The sequence below is a fragment of the Apium graveolens genome, chromosome 10 (genome assembly GCF_009905375.1).
Source record: "Apium graveolens cultivar Ventura chromosome 10, ASM990537v1, whole genome shotgun sequence".
NCBI lineage: Eukaryota > Viridiplantae > Streptophyta > Magnoliopsida > Apiales > Apiaceae > Apium > Apium graveolens.
In genome coordinates, this window is record NC_133656.1 from 170075788 (window position 1) to 170098219 (window position 22432).

The following is a 22432-nucleotide window of genomic DNA, read 5'->3' on the forward strand; positions in this document are numbered from 1 at the left end:
TATCACAAGTTTTGATAACTTAAGTTCTGATATCTTCCTGTCTTCAGTAAATCCTGATTTCCAGTAAGTCCTGATAAGTCATGATATTAAGTTTTGAAACTAAACAAATCAGATTAGACATGACATCACAAATATATCTAACATTATTATTGTAACTAATAATAATTCTTGACTAGGGACCTTTAGAAATATTGATATTATTCTCATAATTCCAATTATAAATCACGTACTTAGAGATATAAAATTCAAATCATATTCCAAGGACATTTATTAATCTAACATTTATATCGCAATAAATTAAGACATAATAAATTATAAAGTGAATAATCGATAGAACATAAAAAATAACAATCCATATGTCTTAAACTAAAATATTATAGTGTTGTATCTAGGGCACAAACGCTAAAACTTATGTCTGTGTAACCTGTAGTAAGCAAACCGCTTCCTGCCATTTCTGTTCAATGTCATAGTCCTACAACTATCGACAAGATCAAAAGTGTGAAATATAATGCTCAGACAAAGAGACACATCTAAGTTAGGCTGAAGTCTATAAAGGGTCTTGTGTTAAATAGAATTATTGTTATAGAGTTCATAGGAACTCAAGATAATATAGTTGATCCGCTGACTAAGGGGCTTTTGCAGTCCTTAGGTCGAGGTTGGGGATGAGACTGGTAACCCATCATAATTCATCAATAGCGGGAACCAATACAGCTGAGAGGATATCCCTCAAAGTGTATTTAATGTGGTAATAACAAGTTGTAAGTATGAATTGGTAGTACCTCTATCATATACATTTAGATACTTATGTATCTGAGTTTATCCCCAGTAAACTTTAAAAGGTACTTGAACTGCTAGTAAGCAAGAGTCTAATAAACTCCGATGAAAACAATTTTGGATCAGATTTTGCAATACTTTGATGGACCAAATACTGTGTCAGAATTTACAAACTCTGAATGAGGTCAAGTCGTAAGACAAGATGTTGGCAGTACATCTTTGGAGATGAACAGCTAAGCGAATGCAATTGTGAGGTCGCAATTAGGGGAAAGTGTTATTCTTTGAAGCATTTAACGAACATGATCGAGACACAACCATAATGTCTTAAAGCCGTAGATCTGCACCATAGCCTTTTGACTTGTCATTGTCTATGGAGTGTGGTTACACCAAACAGATAAAGATTCAAGATAAAATATTCCATCTATATCCGGTAGCCATCGAAGTAGGGGACTTAAGGGGTTTAAACTCATAAGGGTACCAACTTTGAAAAACAAGTCATGATAAAATCTGATATGCATTTCTATATGGATTTCTGGGGGGTTGTTAGAAAATGGAAATTTTAGGTCACTTGTAATATGTGTTCCTGATGTAAATTTTGGATAATAACAAGGGGAGGTTGTTCCTTGCTATAAGGACTTAGACTTTCATATTTGGATTTAAGATATTTTCTTAGTAAAATTCACGTAGAAATAAGAGCAAGAATGCTTATTTATATAAGAGTTATTTTGATTTTAGATGAGAAGCATATTGTGAAAATTATGAAATGTTCAAGGCATGAGGCTAAAGGTTTAGGGCCTGATAATATGCTGAAATAAGTTTCTGCAATGTTCAGGGCCCGAGGTTGGAAGCTCAGGGCATGATGGTATGCTGAAAATGTTTCTCGACTGCTCAGAGTCTGAGGCTAGAGGTTCAGATCCTGAGGTGCTGAAAAGTATAGGTTTGTTTAGAGCCTGAGGCTGGTGCTCAGGGCCTGAACTGAAAATCCAATTGCTAAAATTATATAAACATGTTTTGTATAAATAATTAGATTATATTTTAATATTTGAGTGAGGATTATTATTATTTAATAATAATAATAAGACTCTTATACAATATATAAAAATACATGAAAATGGTGAAGAGTGTGAAAATCTGAGAAGGGAGATCGATTGGGGAAAAAGATAGAAACCCTAGAATATCATCTCTCATGGCTCTCTCCCACATATACTTACATATATTTATTGATTTACTTGGTGAATTAAGGTGATGGTCATTGTTGAGCAATCACGTATCTATGAACAAATCAGTCTGAGGTGTCTTATCATGTTAGTGATATTGTGACAACCCATCGTAACATAAGTTGGGAAAATAATCTCTTCAAGAATAGTCAAGACTTCTCGAGGACTCCGCGACTCAGCTGATTCTCTAATTCTGATAAATCTTCGTAGAGTTAAGTGATTTTCTTCCATTTTTACTCAATTCAGTCTCTAATTATATCTTTCCACAGAAGTTTAACATTTTTCCCCAAGAGTTTCTTCTTATCAGTAATTGTCATCTTGTTCAAATCAACTTGAGCTCTGTCAGAGGTTGATGTCTTGATGACTTGTTCAGGATTTGCAGATTCTTCTATAGCTTGCTATTCTGAAATTTCTTCACTCTGAACAACTTGAGCTATGTCAGAGGTTGTCTTAGATTCTTCTGTCATCTTTCTTCTTTTCAGAGTTTCAACAGTTTCATCTTCAGCAGCAGCATCATCAAAGACTTGAACCAACTTGCACACAGGATCCATCAGAATTTGAGGAATCTTCATTTCCTGCTTCTTGACTGTCTCCCCAACTTTTCCTTTTCCCTTGTCTTTGGGATCAGTAGTAGTTTGAGATCTAGTCCTTGATGTAGGAATCTCTGTGGCAGATCTTTCTTTTATCACTATACCTTTCTCCTTAGGTCTGGGAGGCTTCTTTGCATTAGAAGCTTTAGATTTAGGATTTGTCTTCTCAGCAGCAAATCTAGCTTCTTCCTCCTTTAGAGTCTCGAAATCCATTCCAGGATTATGCTTGAGAAATAATTTTTTAGCAATATCTTCATCAAGAGTCTGAATCTTGGGATCCTTATAGTAGACACTATTCTCCCTTCCTTTAAGCTTCAAAGTTTACAAAAACTTCTGAGAGTCTTGACTTCTAAACTGAATCAGAATATCAGACTTTGTCATCAGAATTTCATTATCAGAACTTGCTATCAGAGTTTGAGCATTCACAGCTTCAGAACTTGAATTCTTCTGTGTAGAAGATTTGCTAGAATCAAAAATTAGTTTCTATGAAGAAACTTTGCTGCTTTTCTTGCCTTGACCTTGACCTTTTCTCTTGCTAGAGTTTCCCTGGTCATCTTCAAAATCATCATCTTTCTTCTGTGATTTGCTGATTGAGCATTTGGACTTAACTACCTTCTCCCCCTTTTTGGCATCATCTGGAAGAAGTAGAGAAAGAAGGAGTTCCACTGAAGATTGGATTTCATTGAGCTGTGTTTGTTGAGAGGCTTGATTCTGCAAGACCTCATCCAGTTGAGCCTGCTGTTTGGTTTGAACTTGCTCAATAGCCTCTACTTTTTCATGAATAGGTCTGATAAACTTGTTCTTATCTAGTTTGAGCATCAGGTCTAGCTTATCAGCTGCATCCTGAAGTTTATCAACCTTTTCATGAGTCTTGGAGTGTAGACCTTGAAGATTTTTAGTACTGAGAGCAGTGACTTTTAGTTGGTGCTTGAAATCAGAACTTGTCAGCAACTCATCAGCTTTTGAAATATGTTCTGACAGAACATGTGAGCAGGGAATGAAGTCAGATTCATTCCACTTCTTTGTCCACTCAACTCCTCTGAAAGTTTCCTCCCATAGAACAGGAGCATCTTCTTCAACAAATTTAAGCAATGCCTCCTTGCCAAGAATTGGAGCATTTACTGGAGCACTTGCTGGAGCACTATCTCCAGAATCTGATAACATCTCATCATCTTCTGATAACACCAGAGTGTGTGTAACTGAAGGAGATTTTGGAACAACTTCATCTGTTTCAGGTTCCAAATCCAGAATTGGAGTAGTAGGAATTTCAGCATTTATTATTGGAGAAACAGGTGGAGTTGACACATGTGCTAGTAGTGCTTCCAGATACAAGACAGATGGAATATACAACCTGTGAATGTCAATTTCAGGACTTAACCCTGAATTTTCAACTGTAGCTATTTTTTTGAATGGAGAGATAGGAGGTGTGATCACTGTGTCATGAACAGTATCTTTAGGTGCTGGAAGTGCTTCAATTACAATAGATTCTGATGAGATCAGAGATTTCTGATCCCCTTCCTCAACATCTTCATATTGAGATTGTGTAATTTTCACACCTACCCTAGTCTTCCTTGATCTTCTAGATGGAGTGTATCAGAACTTGAAGGTCTTTTCCTTTTCAAAATTCCAGAACCCTCAGCTTTATTCTCTCTCTGAAGAGTTGACTCTTCAGCTTCTACTGTCACAGGTTCTGATGCAGGAACCTGGACTTGTTTATCCTCATCAGATTTATCTCTCAGAATCATCCTTCTTCTTCTCCTTGGTGGAGATTTAGGCACAGAGATAGTCCTTTTGGTTTTGGGCCTAGAGGATGTGTCAGATTTTATAACTAGCACCTTTTGAGAAGTACCAGAGGTTTATTTGGTTTTGGATTTGAGAGGTGAGGTTCTGATAGTAGGTGCTGATGCTGGTTGATAGTAGGTTCTGATAGTAGGTTGTGGTTGAGTATTGGAAGGTTGTGTTGGTGGAGGTTGAGAAGTAGAAGGTTGTGTAGGTGCAACATCAGGATATATGGTTTTGTATGTGTGAGGATCAAAATTTACTAAGAATTGTTTTACAGATTGAGAAATTTGGAGGGGTCTTAGTATACCCTTCTTATTATCAGCAGATAATAAGTCTGTGAAAGCCCTTTTGTGAAGTTTAAAGGGTTCAATTGTCTCACTAAAGTTTTGGTGCTTATTAGAACAACAAAAACTGTAAATAAGATGACAGAACCTAGAAAAATAAACAGTATTTGGGTCCTCTTTCATCCTATCCCCAATAAAACCTAGCACGGCACTAATATAATCAAAATGAGTTTGATTAAGAAGAGCATACCCAATTTGCTGACTCAAGATTGGAATAGCATCAAAGTTGGAGCATTTGTTGGCAAAGGCTTTGGTAATACAGTCGAAAAAGAAGCTCCGCTCCCTCCTGATGTAGGGCCTCTTCAGTTGTCCCAACTTGGACAAATATTTCTCATAGCCAAGATTTGCCATCATGTTTTGAAGTACTGACTCTTCAACTTGTGAACTGTAAGTACAGTTTTCTGTCAAATACAATGCTTATCGAACAGCTGACAAGGTGACCAAGTGCTCATCTTCCCCTATTGTAAAAATATTGCTTGGGGACCCATGTTTACCACCATCATCACAGACTCCAGAACCTCCAAAACTCCAGAATTTGCTTGCCTGAGAGAGTCTGTGATTGGGTCAGAGCATACCCAATTTCACTTCGAGCAAGAAAATCTTGAATGAAGTGAAGTTCATAAGGAGCATCGTCCTTATTGAGAATAGCCATGGAGTTGTTGGGAACAAATTGGCTCCATCATAGATAAGGTCCTTTGGTGCCATTTCTGTGAGAAACTAAGTGAAAAGTTGTGTGTTTGCAAGGTGTTTGATAAAATGCATGTAAGAAAGTATAGAGAGAAAAAGAGAGAGAGAGAGTAAAAGAAATAAGAGATAAGATAAGAGAGAAGTTAAAAGATTTGATAATCTTTTATCTCTAATATTTGCACTCTTTCCACTCAACGGCTCTTTGGAAGTAAACCCAACATTTTACACCTGACAGCATGTAAACAGTCAAAACATTATTAGTGGGCACGGTAAACATGCAGTAATTATTGCTCACATGGAGTTACCAAAATAGACACACAACCCATTAACCAAACGATTATCACTGTTTCTATCTTCACTTAATTACTTTCCTGTGAAATATAACCGTTACAATAAATACTAAAAATAAGTCAAGTAATTAAAATGTGACACGTAAGCATCAGAGTTTGCATCAGAACTTTACTCTTATCAGAATTTAACGGTCATCAGAACATGGCTTCTTTACTCAAAAAGTGAATGACTGTTTATGTGATTCTTCACACAAATACTGACTGATATCTTCAGAGTTTAATTATCAGAACATAATCAGAACTTGTTCTCAGAATTTATGCAAATAATACTTAACTGTTTATCAGAAACAACTTAATTACCACAGTAATTTTCATTATTCATATGAAGTGATAGTGTGTGTATGTGCAAATGATCAGATAAGGATTAAAGTCTGATAAACTTCAGTATATCTTAGAAATAAGGCATAACTAAGAAAAATGCTTAAAATCTGTCTTGAATTGTGAAGTCTACTGTAGAATAAAGTTATGCAAGAATCCACCTCAATTGTTTGTGCTTATTTTATACATCTTTTGAAATTCTTTAAACAATGGCTTCTCAGTGTAAATGAGTTACAACTGCCATCAGAATTTATGTTGTTATCAGAATATTTCTCCAGTAATCAGAGAATGTGAAAAGTCACCAAGAAAAATCAATTTGCTTTTCTAATGCATATAACTTAATACCAGCAATGCACTTGGAACTTCCCTCTCACATATTTACTCTAGATCTCAAAGGAGTACCTGATTTCAATTTTTCTTTTCTTTTATTTTCTTCAGATAACTGAGGCTTATCAAGCATGTAGTTCATCCTTAAGATTTACTGACATCAGAATTTGACAGATACGAAGCAATAATCTAGTTTGTGACTTAGTAATAAGATACACAAAGTAAATTTGACTAAGATCAAAATCAGAATTTGCTTGTGTTATTGATTTCCGCATAAATAACTAATTCAAACATGGAATACATAGTTTGTTAAAGACTACTAAGTCAGCATCTAACAAGATAATCCTCATTGGATTGAATAGTCACAGGACATTCAAAACACTTTCAGAGTTTATAGAATCACATCAGATAACAAGCAGTGTTTAATATGTAACAATTTAAGCACAAATTACATTAAGATAAAAAAATCTGTAAACACTGATCATAAAGTCTGATGTATGAGAACAAAAACTAAATAGATTTTAAAAAAAACATGAAACCATTCCAAGTTCATTTACCAGTCTTGTAAAAGTAGCTTCACATAGTGGTTTTGTGAAGATATCTGCTAGTTATTGATCTGTTGGAACAAAATGCAATTCCACTGTACCTTCCATCACATGTTCCCTTATGAAATGGTACCTAATACTGATGTGCTTTGTCATTGAGTGTTGAACTGGATTTCCTGTCATAGCAATAGCACTTTGATTATCACAGTAAATAGGTATTTTAGAAAATTCTAACCCATAGTCCAGTAGCTGATTCTTCATCCAAAGAATCTGTGCACAACAGCTTCCTGCAGCAATATATTCTGCTTCTGCAGTTGATGTGGAAATTGATTTCTGTTTCTTGCTAAACCAAGAAACCAATCTGCCTCCAAGAAATTGGCAGCTTCTACTAGTGCTTTTCCTGTCTATTTTGCATCCTGCAAAATATGCGTATGAGTAACCTATTAGCTTAAAATATGATTCCCAAGGATACCACAATCCTAGATCAGCTGCACCCTTAAGGTACTTGAAAATTCTTTTCACATCTATTAGATGATGTTCTCTTGGATCAACCTGAAATCTTGCACAAAGACAGGTAGCATACATGATATCAGGTCTACTTGCAGTTAAATAGAGTAAAGAGCCAACCATACCTCTGTAGTTAGTAATATCTATTGATGCTCCAGTATCTTTATCTAACTTGGTGGCAGTGGCCATGGGAGTTGATACAGTAGAACTGTCTTGCATTCCAAACTTTTTGAGTAAATTTCTGGTGTACTTGGATTGATTTATGAAAGTACCTTCTTCAGTTTGTTTGACTTGAAGTCCCAAAAAATAGCTAAGTTCTCCCATCATACTCATTTGATATCTTGACTGCATTAATTTGGAAAATATTTCACAAAGTTTTGTATTGTAGAGCCAAAGATGATTTCATCAACATATATCTGTACCAAAAGTAAGTTATTTCCATGGTTGAGGTAGAATAAAGTCTTGTCAATTGTGCCTCTGTGAAATCCACTTTCCAGAAGGAATTGAGTCAGAGTCTCATACCATGCTCTAGGAGCTTTCTTAAGCCCATAAAGTGCTTTGTCAAGCCTGTAGACATGATTTGGAAATTTTGGATCTACAAAGCCTGAAGGTTGTTCAACATATATCTCTTCTTCCAATTCTCCATTGAGAAAATCACTTTTCACATTCATTTGAAAGACTTTAAACTTCTTGTGAGCAGCATAAGCCAAAAAGATTCTTATGGCTTCCAATCTAGCAACTGGAGCAAATGTTTCATCATAGTCAATACCCTCCTGTTGAGAGTAACCTTTAGCAACCAGCTTTGCTTTGTTTCTTGTAATTACGCCATCACTGTCCATTTTGTTTCTGAACACCCATTTTGTGCTAACAATTGATCTATCCTTTGGTCTTGGTACTAGGGTCCAGACTTTATTTCTTTCAAATTCATTTAACTCTTCCTGCATTGCTTGCACCCAATCAGCATCTTGAAGAGCTTCTTCCACTTTCTTTTGTTCAGTCTGAGATAGAAAAGAATGATAGAGACATTCATTTGTTGTTGTTGTTCTAGTTCTGACACCTGCTTCTGGTTCTCCAATTATTAAGTCAGGTGTGTATGATTTAGTCCATTTCCTTGCAGATGGAAGTTGATCTCTAGAACTGGATCCTCCCTCATGATCCATGTTGTCTTCATCAGCATTTTCTGATTATGCTCTCTAAGATTCCAGAATTTGAGTTGGATCCTTCAGGAATTGAAGAATTAGAGTTTCTAGAATTGTCAGAATTTGGCTCGTCAGCACTTGATGAATCAGAACTTGAAGAGCCAGTGATTGGTTCTGATGCTTCTTGAGAGTCTTGAGATGTGGTATGTTCATCATCTTGCTGCCCCTGAACAGGTGCATTTTCCTTTGGAGTAGTTACCACAGTTTCAATGACATCAGAATATAGCCCGTTAGAACTTACAAGATCAGGATTTAGGTCATCAGAAATTACAGAATCAGAATTTATATCTTCATTTTCAAATCTCAGCTGATCATGATCATTGAAATTTTCAAGTCCAGTAATCTTTTTATCATCAAAAGATACATTGAAAGATTCCATGACAACCCTTGTTCTTAAATTATAGAATCTGAAGGCTTTTATGGAAAGTGGATATCCAACAAAAATTCCTTCATCAGCTTTTAGATCAAATTTTGACAGCTATTCAGGATGAGTCTTAAGAACAAAACACTTGCATCCAAATATATGAAAGTATTTCAGATTTGGCTTCTTTTTCTTCACCATCTCATATGGTGTTTTTTCATGCTTGTTTATGAGTGTAGCATTCTATGTAAAATAAGCAGTCTGCATAGCTTCAGCCCAAAAATAGGTTGGTAGCTTTACTTCATCAAGCATAGTTCGTGCAGCTTCAATAAGAGTCATGTTCTTTCTTTCTACAACTCCATTCTGTTGTGGAGTTCTAGGTGCAGAAAATTCCTGCTTTATTCCATGCTCTTTGCAGAACTCTTCCATGATTGAATTCTTAAACTCAGTGACATTATCACTTCTTATTATTTTAACTGAATCTTTGACTAACTTATCCAGCTGTCTGACATGATCAGTTAGAGTAGATGTAGTTTCATTCTTCTTGTGCAAGAAATACAGCCAAGTGTATCTTGTGAACTCATCCACTATAACCATAGCATATTTCTTCTTTGCAATGGACATGACATTGACTGGACCAAATAGATCAACATGTAGTAAGTGATAAGGCTCAAGAATTGAGGATTCAGTTTTGCTCTTGAATGAAAATTTTCTTTGTTTTGCCTTTTGACATGAGTCACAAAGACCATCAGGAGCAAATACTGATTTTGGTAGTCCTTTCACAAGATCTTTATTTACTAGCTCATTTATGTTGTTGAAATTTAAATGAGAGAGTCTCTTGTGCCAGTTCCAGCTTTCTTCAATTGATGCTCTGCTTAACAGACAGATTGCAGAACCATCATAATTTGTTGAAAGTCTGGCTTCATATATGTTACCATGTCTGTAACCTTTCAGAACCACTTTGCATGTAGAATTATTTACAACTTCACAGTGTTCTTCAAAGAAATCCACATGATAACCTCTGTCACAAATTTGACTCACACTTAGCAGATTATGTTTAAGTCCTGAGACAAGAGCTACTGATTCAATTATGACATTCCCAAGATTGATATTGCCATATCCCAGAGTCTTTCCCATCTTGCCATCGCCATAAGAAACTCCTCGGCCAGCTTTCTCCACAAATTTGATAGCGGGGCTTTATTTCCAGTCATATGTCCGGAACATCCACTGTCCTGAACTAGGATGTTTTTCATGTTGCCCTGCAATCACAAAGACCACTATTGGTTAGTTTTAAGGACCCGGACTTGTTGGATCCTTTGGCCTTTTTAAGTTTGTTAGCATTTGCAGCGGATATAGTTTCAGAGTTTATGCTAACATGCTTTTTATCAGACTTTATATCAGACTTTGCATCAGAATTTACACTAGAAAGAATTACACTAACTTTCTTTAAAGAAGGTTTTATTTGATAATAATCATAGTACAAACTATGATATTCCTTACAAGTATAAATAGAATGCCATAAACTACCACAATGAAAATAAGGATTTTGTGGTTTACACCTAATAGACTGACTCTTAACTCCTGATCTAGGAGGTAAAAAGTTTATATCTTTATTTTTCCTGCAAAAAGAAGCAAGATGGTTAGAGTTTCCACAATTATAGAATTTCTCTCTAGGAGCATTAGGAACAGACATATAATTATTGCTTTTACTCACACCTTCCTTTCCATTCCTATTTTTCCTAGCTTCCTTTACCTTGTTCAAATTTTTAATCTCTTTCAGCTTATACTTAAGCTGCTTCTTTGTCATTAAGCCAACATTTACTACAGCTGGTTTATCCTGTTTTAATTTGTCAGAAGTTGACTTTTCTTTGACTTCTTTTTAGAGTCTTTCATCTTTTCAGATTTTGACTTGTCTGAATTTAACACAAACTTGACAGGATTAACTTAGGCTTTTCAGCTTTCTTGGTAAAGTTTGGTTTAGATGACACAGTTTCCTTTTCTTCTTTATCATCTAGGTATCCTAGTCCTTCTTTCCAATTTCCATTTTCTAAGATTTTCTGAGTTGTTCTTCCAGAGTTAGTCCAAATTTTGATTATCTCCTTTTCCTTTTCTAGTTCAGATTTAAGAGATTTATTCAGTTTTAGTAGTTCATCTTTAACATACAAAGCCTCATCTCTTTCTTTCTGATTTTGATGAAATATAATTAACTCTTTTTCTAAGTAGTCATTTCTGTTTCTAAGAGCAAGACTTTCAGATTTTAATATTTCATTTTCTAAAGTCTGATCTCTAAAACTAATGAACATGGTTTTAAGATATAATCTTAGCTCAGAAATATCATCAGTATGAAAAGCAAGAGTTGAATGAGTTACCTTCAACTCAGCAGTTCCAGAACCTCTATCAGCATTTGCCATCAAAGCATAGTTCACCTCTTCTTCAGAATCTGAAGTGTCTGCCCAGTTTTTCTTCTTTGTGATGTGCCTGGCCTTTATCACCTTTTCCTTTCTTGCAGTCAGGAGAGATGTGGCCTTTTTCACCATAATTGTAGCATTTGACATTTGAATTGTCTCCTCTGTCAGACTTTCCTCCTTTGCCTTCAGTCTTTCTGAACCCTTTCTTTTCAGAACTTCCACCTTTCCTGGAAAACTACTTACCCTTTTTGAATTTCTTGTAGGCTATCTTTGTGATATCCTTCACCATAAGAGCACACAGTTGCATCATTTATGCATCAACATCCACTTCAGATAAATTTTCAGATTATAAATCATCATCATCAGAATATGATGATTCTTAATCAGACTGTATGCTGAGAGCCTTTCCTTTGCCCCTCTTTGAGACAACCACTTTAGGAGATTCCTCCTCAGCTTTAAGTGCAATTGTCTTTGACTTTCTTCCATACCTTTTGCTTCTTTGATCCATCTCAAGTTCACGAGTCTTGAGCATACCATAAATTTCATCAAGAGTAGTTTCAGCAAGGTCATAGTTGTCTCTTATGGTAGTAGACTTCAAATCCCAATTTTAAGGAAGAGCTAAAAGGAATTTTAGATTTGAATCTTCAAGATCATATTTCTTGTCCACCAGTGACAGATCATTCAATAGTTTGGAAAACCTGTCATATAAATCAGTTAATGAGTCATCATCTTTTGAGTCAAAGTGCTCATACTCTTGTGTGAGTATAGTCTTCCTGTTTTTTTTTTATGGCTTCAGTTCCCTGGCATCTTGTCTCCAAAGCATCCATATTTCCTTTGCAGTCTTGCATCCAATTACCATGTTTGACATGACATTGTCAATTGCACTATGAAGTAAATGCCTTACCCTTGCATCCTTGGCAATAGATGAGATGTCTTCAGGTGTGTAATCACCTTTCTCCTTTGGTATGGTCTCAACTGGTTGATCAGCAACTGCAACAGAAAGCTTGGTAGGCTTATATGGTCCATCATTAATTCTATCAAGGTATTTTGGATCCGTGGCTTCCAGAAACATAGCCATCTTTACCTTCCATATAGGATACTCAGATGCTCTCAGTATGGGAACCCTAATACTTTCATATCGACTGTGGGTTTGATTGGTTTGAGTATCTTGAGTTTTGGTGGGCTTAGGTGGAGTCTGTGTTTCGTCAGACATTATTGTAAACTAGATCTCACTGTTTGTATATCAACAGAGATGCTCTGATACCACTTGTTAGGTCACACAACACTATAGAAGGGGGTTGAATATAGTGTTCATACAATCAAATCGATTTAGAACATAAAGTGGTAGTTTATTCAATCGTAATAAACTCCGTTACAATAGGTTAAACTACTCTCTCAGTGATGAACAATATCACTAAGAGCTGTTAGGGTTACAATGAATAATCTTTTTCGTGAATGATAACACATATAGTGTAAACCCTAATATGTGTTTATATAGTACATAGTTACAAGATATCTTCTAATTGATATGAAATATATCTCTTCCTAAAATATATCAATCAGATATTATCTTCTACAAGTCTTCTAGTCGTCCAACTCCTAAAGCATATGTTCCTTTGTTTTAGTCCAGATCCTCTCCTAGAAATCAGCTGCACTTTACTTCTGAAGCATATCCTTCCTTAAGTTATGATATCACAAGTTTTGATAACTTAAGTTCTGATATCTTCCTGTCTTTAGTAAATCATGATTTCCAGTAAGTCCTGATAAGTCCTGATATTAAGTTCTGAAATTAAACAAATCAGATTAGACATGACATCACAAATATATCTAACATTATTATTGTCCCTTAATAATAATTCTTGACTAGGACCTTTAGAAATATTGATACTATTCTCATAATTTCAATTATAAGTCACGTACTTAGAGATATAAAATTCATATCATATTCCAAGGACATTTATTAATCTAACATTTATATCGTAATAAATTAAGACATAATAAATTATAAAGGGAATAATCGATAGAACATAAACATTAATAATCCATATGTCTTTAACTAAAATATTATAGTGTTGTCTCTAGGGCACAAACGCTAAAACTTATGTTTGTGTAACCTGTAGTAAGCAAACTGCTTCCTGCCATTTATGTTCATTGTGTTAGTCCTACAACTATCGACAAGATCAAAAGTGTGAAATATAATGCTAAGACAAAGAGACACATCTAAGTTAGACTGAAGTCTATAAGGGGTCTTGTGTTAAATAGAATTATTGTTATAGAGTTCATAGGAACTCAAGATAATATAGCTGATCCCCTGACTAAGGGGCTTTTACAGTCCTTAGGTCGAGGTTGGGGATGAGACTGGTAACCCATCATGATTCATCAATAGCGGGAACCCAATATAGCTGAGAGGAGATCCCTCGAAGTGTATTCAATGTGGTAATAACAAGTTGTAAGGATGAATTGGTAGTACCTCTACCATATACATTTAGATACTTATGTATCTGAGTTTATCCCCTGTAAACTTTAAAAGGTACTTGAACTGCTAGTTAGCAAGAGTTTAATAAACTCCGATGAAAACAATTTTGGATCAGATTTTGCAATACTCTGATGGACCAAATACTGTGTCAGAATTTACAAACTCTGAATGAGGTCAAGTCGTAAGACAAAATGTTGGCATTACATCTTTGGAGATGCATAGCTAAGCGAATGCAATTGTGAGGTCGCAATAAGGGGAAAGTGTTATTCTTTGAAGCATTTGACGAACATGATCGTGACACAACCATAATGTCTTAAAGCCGTAGATCTGCACCATAGCCTTTTGACTTGTTGTCGTCTATGGAGTGTGATTATACCAAAACAGATAAATATTCAAGATGAAATATTCCATCTATATCCGGTAGCCATCGAAGCAGGCGACTTAAGGGGTTTTAACCCATAAGGGTACCAACTTTGAAAAACAAGTCTTGATAAAATCTGATATGCATTTCTGTATGGATTTCTGGGGGGTTGTTAGAAAATGAAAATTTTAGGACACATGTAATATGTGTTCCTGATGTAATTTTCGGATAATAATAAGGGGAGGTTGTTCCTTGCTATTAGGACTTAGACTTTCATATTTGAATTTAAGATATTTTCTTAGTGAAATTCACATAGAAATAAGAGCAAGAATGCTTATTTATATAAGAGTTGTTTTGATTTTAGCTGAGAAGCATATTGTGAAAATTATGAAATGTTCCAGGCATGAGACTAGAGGTTTAGGGCCTGATAATGTGCTGAAATAAGTTTCTGCAATGTTCAGGGCCTGAGGTTAGAAGCTCAGGGCATGATGGTATGCTGAAAATGTTTCTGGAATGCTCAGAGTCTGAGGCTAGAGGTTCAGGTCCTGAGGTGCTGAAAAGTTTGGGTTTGTTTAGAGCCCGAGGCTGGTGCTCAGGGCCTGAACTGAAAATCCAATTGCTAAAATTATATAAACATGTTTTGTATAAATAATTAGATTATATTTTAATATTTGAGTGATGATTATTATTATTTAATAATAATTATAATAATAAGACTCTTATACAATATATAAAAATACACGAAAATGGTGAAGAGTGTGAAAATCTGAGAAGGGAGATCGATTGGGGAAAAAGATAGAAACCCTAGAATATCATCTTTCATGGCTCTCTCCCACAAATACTTACATATATTCATTGATTTTCTTGGTGAATTAAGGTGATGGTCGTTGTTGAGCAATCACGTATATGTGAACGAATCAGTCTGAGGTGTCTTATCATGTTAGTGATATTGCGACAACCCATCACAACGTAAGTTGGGAAAAAAATCTCTTCAAGAACAGTCAAGTCTTTTCGAGGACTCCGCGACTCAACTGATTCTCAAATTCTGATAAATCTTTGTAGAGTTAAGTGATTTTCTTCCATTTCTACTCAATTCAGTCTCTGATTATATCTTGTACTTTTACCTTCGTATTTTGTTTGGTTATTGGTTTATTGCACGTTTTTACTTAATAGTGATTATATAACCGTGTTATTGTTGCGTATAGTGTTAGTTTATTAACGAACAGTACTTTTGTAGCTCCGCCGATAATTCGGGTAGACTCAAGTCGCATTGATCACTGTATCAAACAAAATCTCTCATTTTGTAAACACGGTTGTAAAATATGATTTCATTTTTTGATAATGCTTGAATTCGTTTATCATAATTCCATGCGGAGACTGAAATAGATGTATGCAAAATGAGAGCCAAAACAAATGAAATACTAGTGAAGTTATTTGTTCTTCAAGGGGTCTCGAATCCAGAAAAAGCATAAGATGGCCCATACTACGCTCACCCTCGAGTGAAAAGCTATACGGAACAAGATGGCAAAGTGTAGGGTGGGGTTGAGTTTTGAGTGTCGTTTGGTACTGATTGAGGTGTCGTATTGTGAAGTTTCTCCTAATTGCATCCATGCATGTGACCCCTTTTAAATCTATTTGCTAGCTGGAAAAGAAAACAACAGGTGAGCCATTGCCCTTTCCTTCATATTTAATATTCTCTTTCGCTACCTGCAGGCTAACAAGAACCTGACTACTATCTCTATATATAATTTTGATCTCATTTGCTAAAATCATACAATCAGTTATGCTTGCTTACTGGTTGAAGCAACTTCAGATAACTAACGTAAAGAGGTTCCAAAATATTAATCCAGCGATGTATCTTCTTGTTAAGTATTCTCTAACGGTTTTAGAGCGACCGTTGGCTTAACATTAGATCAACACTCCGTTTAGGGAGAGTCTGAGATTTGAGAGTCCCCCCTATTTGTTTAATTAAATCTTTGTTCTTTCAGTAACCGTTGTTTGGCTGATTACAAAATGTATTGTATGCTTGAGGAAGAGTATTGTTTAAGATAAGGATATGATACGAAAACATGCTAGAGCACAACCACGAGGGAATCAAATTCCGAAAATTAGTGTCTAAATCAATCTTTAAACACGAAAAGATATACAGCAAGCTAGTTTTCAGATGAACTAATTCCTTGCTAGACTTTTTCTGGTAAAACTCTGTAATTCTTGTAAATTTTCTTGGTGAAAAAACGACATAACAGCATTTACTCGAACTTTAAACTATGTTCCAACATAAGTAGAAGGACAAGTTACTAAATTGTTTCACCTTGAAATAAAATGTTGCCAGAAATGAGGAATTGTGGTCCAATCCTTAAGAAAAAAATCAAATAAAGCAACAGTAGCGCAAGAGAAGGTAGATGCATTGGGTCCATCTTGAAATAACATTTCACAGTACTTACTCATGTATAATACACAAGCAAGGATTAGTCCTCTCTTTGTTCATATACTTGTCTTTCTCAATGCAAATTTAAAATTGCTTTGTCCATACAGTTAATATATTCATCTGTCACATCGAATGTAGTTAATCAAATTATGAATTTCAGGGCCTTTTCGAATTGACAGTCACTCTACAACTTTTCTCACCGGATCCATCTTTTTGTCAATTCTCTCCGTAATATCATAACCCTCCTCCATTATGACTGCGCAATTATTCATTCACCCACACAAATTCAACTCCGTAATCATCTCAAGTACTCTAGTTAGAAGAATTCCAACGTGAGTCGTCGTCTATTAGTTCAAACTCTGATATCATATTAATTAATTAACAAAATCACGTAAAATTTTAAGGTGTTTAAGGAATCACCAATTAAATTTTTATATTATATTTCGATAAAATTAGTGATTTATTTGCATAGTTCCGTGTATGAGTCACAATAAAGTCTATACATACATGCATATTTGTGCAGAATTATAATTTACAAAAAATTAAATACTCGCACACAGGAGCGGTGCTGTTCATGAATAGTAGTATTTCTAAAATGATTAACCTTAATGAGTTATGATGTTAAGGATCGTACATACACTTATTTATTCACGAGATATACAATAGCTGACAACGTTAATAATTACAACGTGTATAACGGGAAAATTGGCAGCACAATGGTAGTTGGATGAGTGGCAGAAGGGGACGAGTACCTACCCCGTGAAGGAGTCCATTTCCAGCACATCCATTATAAGAGTAAGGAGAGGACAAGGGAAACGCAAGTGTGAGTGGAAGTTAGCAAACTCAAAGTGTGGAAAGGAGCTATGACATGAATAGGGCAAATGGGGAAACAAATGCCAGGTTCTGTCATATTAGTGATGCTCTACCCGATGGGTAACAGGACCTGGGGAAATTTATATTTATGTACAATAAAGATGAGACATTTGTACTGTACCCTTTCATGTCCACCATTGTCATGGACAAATTACCAAATATATCATCCAACCCTACTCTTTCATTTCAGCCTTCAGACACTGTCCTCATTTTGCCCCACTCATTGTTTAGCATTTTTTGAGCTTTTTACTTTAAAGAATATATTACATATATTCCTAACACCAACACCTCTTGATGTAGTATCTCCCTCGTTTCATGTCCAAGATGTCAAGTGTTTGAAGCGTGTGTAACTATATAAAAAAAAGAGAGAGAATATATTATATATATGATGTGTACAATTTTATTTTCTTTTATTTAGTTGCATGGGGGCCTACTTAGCACCATGAAATGCCTGCACTGTTAGTGTTCCTTTGATGTTTCACTAGTGTGGACAAAATCTAGCATTATGCACTATGATTATCAAGGGGGTCAAACAAATACATGCTCAACTTTAGTATCATCTATATGTTTGGATGTAGTAATAATGTCTATTTCCAATACCCTTGTGTTTAACCATTTTTAAATTGTTCACTAGTTTAAGCTCAAATTAACAAAACCAACATAATCATGATTAAGACCTTTTCCAGCAATTGCTTACCTATCTTCATCTGCAATTATTCAAAGATTAGGTATACTTATCGCTTTAAATTCGAATAGGAACCATATGAAAAAGGAGATAAACAGTTTTGGTAATGGTAATGGCACACTGTTGTTGAATACTCTTGAAATTAACTGGTATCTAACTGGAAATCGATAAGCAAAAGCATCGTGTATACTTTAACCAGGTCAGTGTCCAATAAGCGACCATCTTAACACATGATCATCACACTCATCTCAAATTGGCAAATTAAGCAAGACATGGCAAAAGAAAAACACACACGGAGATGAAATTAGTAAGGCGACGTGAATCATGGATCGGCAGTGGCATACGAAAAAATGCAAGTATATATTGAGTACAGACATGCTTATATATGACATCTGATGATGAATAATAAGGGATAATAAGGTCCCCTACACCATTAAAATTAAAATTTCAGGACTTAAATTCTCCTCTCTTATCAACTAGGCTAGCTATTGGTCCAATCTTGAAAATTTGATGCCAGAGGAAGATATGGGGGGATCATAGATTGTGATTGCCTTTATTTCACTACTTGTGAATTCCAGTCTCTTCTAATTATTACTACTATTCTGTTTGTGTTGTTCATGCATATACAGACTTATCATAGATCGCTTAAATGTCAATAGTCACCGCAAGGAACATGGATTATAAGCAATCACTGTTTCGAATTATATGATCATCACTAATTCGTTGATTTTGATCCTTATTTTTAACCGAACCGACTAAGATAGTTAATCCAAATAGGATCAAAACTAGTTGCTCACATGCATTTTCATAACCGGCAATGACGAAGTCCAGGATCCGTTATTTATAAAATGCATATATAACTATCAAAATATGTTTATTTATTTTCAAATTCTAAATAAATATTAACTTTTATTTTACAAAATCAACCCGAATGTTAAGTGTGAAAGATGGGCAGCATATGTGATCATCATGTGCCCAGAATGTATCTTTGACCAAGAAGATAACTGGGTCAAAATAAGATTGATTATTATGGCCTAGAGATAGCTGTTAGATCCAATGCTAGGCTATATGTATTTCTGGATTACTTATAAAGATCATATCATTGGTTCATTGTATAACTAATTAAGAAGATTAAACAATAGGTAGTATTATATGCCGTATACAAAGTGATCTGGAGGGAGAGAACATTGCGTATAAAAGAAGTTGAGAAAAAGAAAGGTTAGTGTAGGGAGGGAACATGGAAGGGACCACTAGCATTCAATTCAAAAAACAAAACAAATAATAATATTCAAAAAACAATAATACTACCACCACCCAACTTGTTGGGAATTTTTCTAAGGCTCAAGGAATGACCCACTAGCTACTGCTCTATTTTTTTATTTTTTTTAAAATATATATCGAATTCCCATGTGCCTGGTTTATTTTAATGAATTTATGGGGTCTACAAATTATTATATATCCCCTGACCAAAATATATATTTTTTTTATTTTTCATAGTACTATAATTTTGAATATTATCCATCTAAACTGTATAATCAAGGGTCCTCTCCAAAGATCATTAACCCATATTAGTCAAATTAATTTCCAGCAAATTTTGAAATAAAAAATTTAGTCCTGCAAGTTTACAACCACTTATAATTTTCTTTTATATTCAGCAACCTTATACCACTTTCTCCTGCCCCTCTCTCTCTCTATCTCTCTCTCTTTCTCTCTCTCTCCACACACACACAAAAACACACAGTGCAGAGGTAAACTGGAAAGGCTGATGAAATGTTGCTGCAACTTAAGGAAGCATCCAAAGGGATCGCATTGATCCTTTACTCTAGCATGAAAATATGTGTGTACCTATAAGATATATATGTGTGAACATTGTTTATCAGAGTTCATGTATATATATACTGAATTTGGATCATGCTATCCCTTTGGATTCCTCCTTTTGTAGCTTATATAACTCTTCCAGCAAGTTTATATAACCCAAGTTGGTATATATGCATCACTCTGAATCAACAACTCAAACAACATTCGAATCATTGGGTAGAGGAATTAAAATGCAACCACCAAGTAAGTCTTGCAACCAACATATCTTAAGACAAACTTCTCTTCTTGCTGGCCAAAACCTATTTTTTCATAAGAACAAATACTATTTCAATCATTTATTCATTTATATACCATGTATAAATTATTATCATGGATTTATATATATTTATATTATTATATGCATGTAAATAGCGCATAATTAAAGCTAAATCTTGAACTTGGAGTGACATGTGTTAGATCTATTTCCAAGATAGAGATCCTCATCGCCATTATATGATAATCATATCATTGTTTTCTTCAAGTTATATAAGATTTCATGTTTGTGTGTTTTAATTATGCACATCACATCTAGTTTTTGATTTCTTAACTTATAGTGGTAGTTTCTTAAGATAAATACGATTGTCTCTGGGATGAGGAGCCTACTTATTGTGACGTTAAGTGTATATAATTTTTGTTTAACGCAATAGATCATCTTTTAGGTGAGGCCAGAAAATAAGGGCTGAACTTGTTCTCTAGTTGTCAGTAGATCGATCTTTTTTAATGAATGATTACAGTGATGATCAGTGTCTATTTTGTTGTAGCTATATATGTGTAAGCAGTACAAACATGAAATGATCAACACTTGACTGTGTGTGTTTGTGTGTGTGGATAGCACTCGAGATCTCCGTCGTCATGATCAACAGGCAACTTGAGACGACTTTAGCCAAACCGGTGCGAATGAAACAGTAGAGCAGTGGTGTACGTGGAAAGTTAATGTTTTATTCACACACCATTAGGTTTGCATTTTACCTCTTTCCTCCATCTCTTTATCTTTTAACATTACATTTACATGTGTTTATATATGCACATACTTCCAACAATTTTTTTTCACCTTCGGAAAGAAAAGAAAAAAAGAATCCACTTTTGCATGTCAACAACATATTATCATCACCAATATAAATCGTTCTTAGAGTAAACTGTCCAATGCATAGCTATAATACTACCTAATACCGCACTAAACTATTACGAACACTAAGAGCGATGGTTGATCAATAAATCAAATGACTAGAAATTAACCCTACCATGATAAGAGAGGCCTTAACTAAGACTCAAAACCACATGGTTTAAGAGCTTTATTAAGAATCCAAAGTAAGGAAAGATGATATTTAACAACTTCTTTTTTAGCTCACATTGAGTGTACCAAAGGCAAAGGGAATCATAAAACATGTGGTGAACTTAAAAAAGTCCTTTAAACATGGCTATATTTTGAAATAAAAGGTAAACTAATTCTCTTTATGATCGATCTCCCCTTTCACATGACCGCAACTTTCAACGGCCTCACCTCTTTCACAATGTGAAACTGTAATCACATGGCCAACTACCTTTTGTAAACTCCCTCATCCTCATTTCATTAAATAAGTTCTCTCTGTGTGCATTCAAAAACTTCAGCATCAGTTTATGGGGTTACCAAAACAAGTCATCAACTGATTGTTTGTCTAATAATTATGAACTGCTTCATCAGTTAGTTGTGTGCATGTCTCTGTGTAGTATATATTTGTGGAGTATGTTGTAACTATGAAGAAAAGATACTGTAATGTACAATAACATAATTTAGAGCAAAATTTTCGCAGGTGTAGAAGCTTTCAGCAGTCAGGAATTCCTTGGTTGTTAGTACGGGTTCATGACAGACTTACTGCACTCTTGAGGAACCGGTAGAGGCAAACTTAGGCTGAAATCTGTTTAAACTCAACATTTCATTAGAGAATCCTTTTTCGAGCCCTTGTTATTAATTAAAGACCAGTAAAAACTGTTCTTCTCCGATTAACATCCAAAAATTAGCCATAGTTCATATATTCGCTCCTGTTTTAAAATTCTGGTTCCATCACTTCATGACTTCAATTTATGGCTTTCACTTCCCTGTTATTTGGATATTTGAATGTTTAAGGTGAGAAGAAATTAAAAATTCATTTTGATTTACAACTTAAACTAAATCAGACCTTCGTCTGTTTAGACTAAAAAATTAAGTTATAAAACTGAAATATTGGTCCTGCATGCAGCATATAAATACTCACCCAAGTAATTTCTTTTGGTTAATAATCTCTCTTCGTTTTTACCAATACCTCTCATCTGCTTATGTCATTTGGAACTAGAAATTTAAAGGAAATTAACTATTCGATAATTATT

At 34.9% G+C, this 22432-nt stretch overlaps 1 long non-coding RNA gene across 1 annotated transcript; it reads left to right on the plus strand.

The window, feature by feature from the left end:
• Window positions 1-19898: 19898 nt before the first annotated feature.
• LOC141689125 (uncharacterized) lies at window positions 19899-22215 on the plus strand. Its single transcript, XR_012562254.1, has 3 exons — window positions 19899-20293; window positions 20922-21045; window positions 21880-22215. It is a non-coding gene; the product is annotated as an uncharacterized LOC141689125 (long non-coding RNA).
• Window positions 22216-22432: the final 217 nt, after the last annotated feature.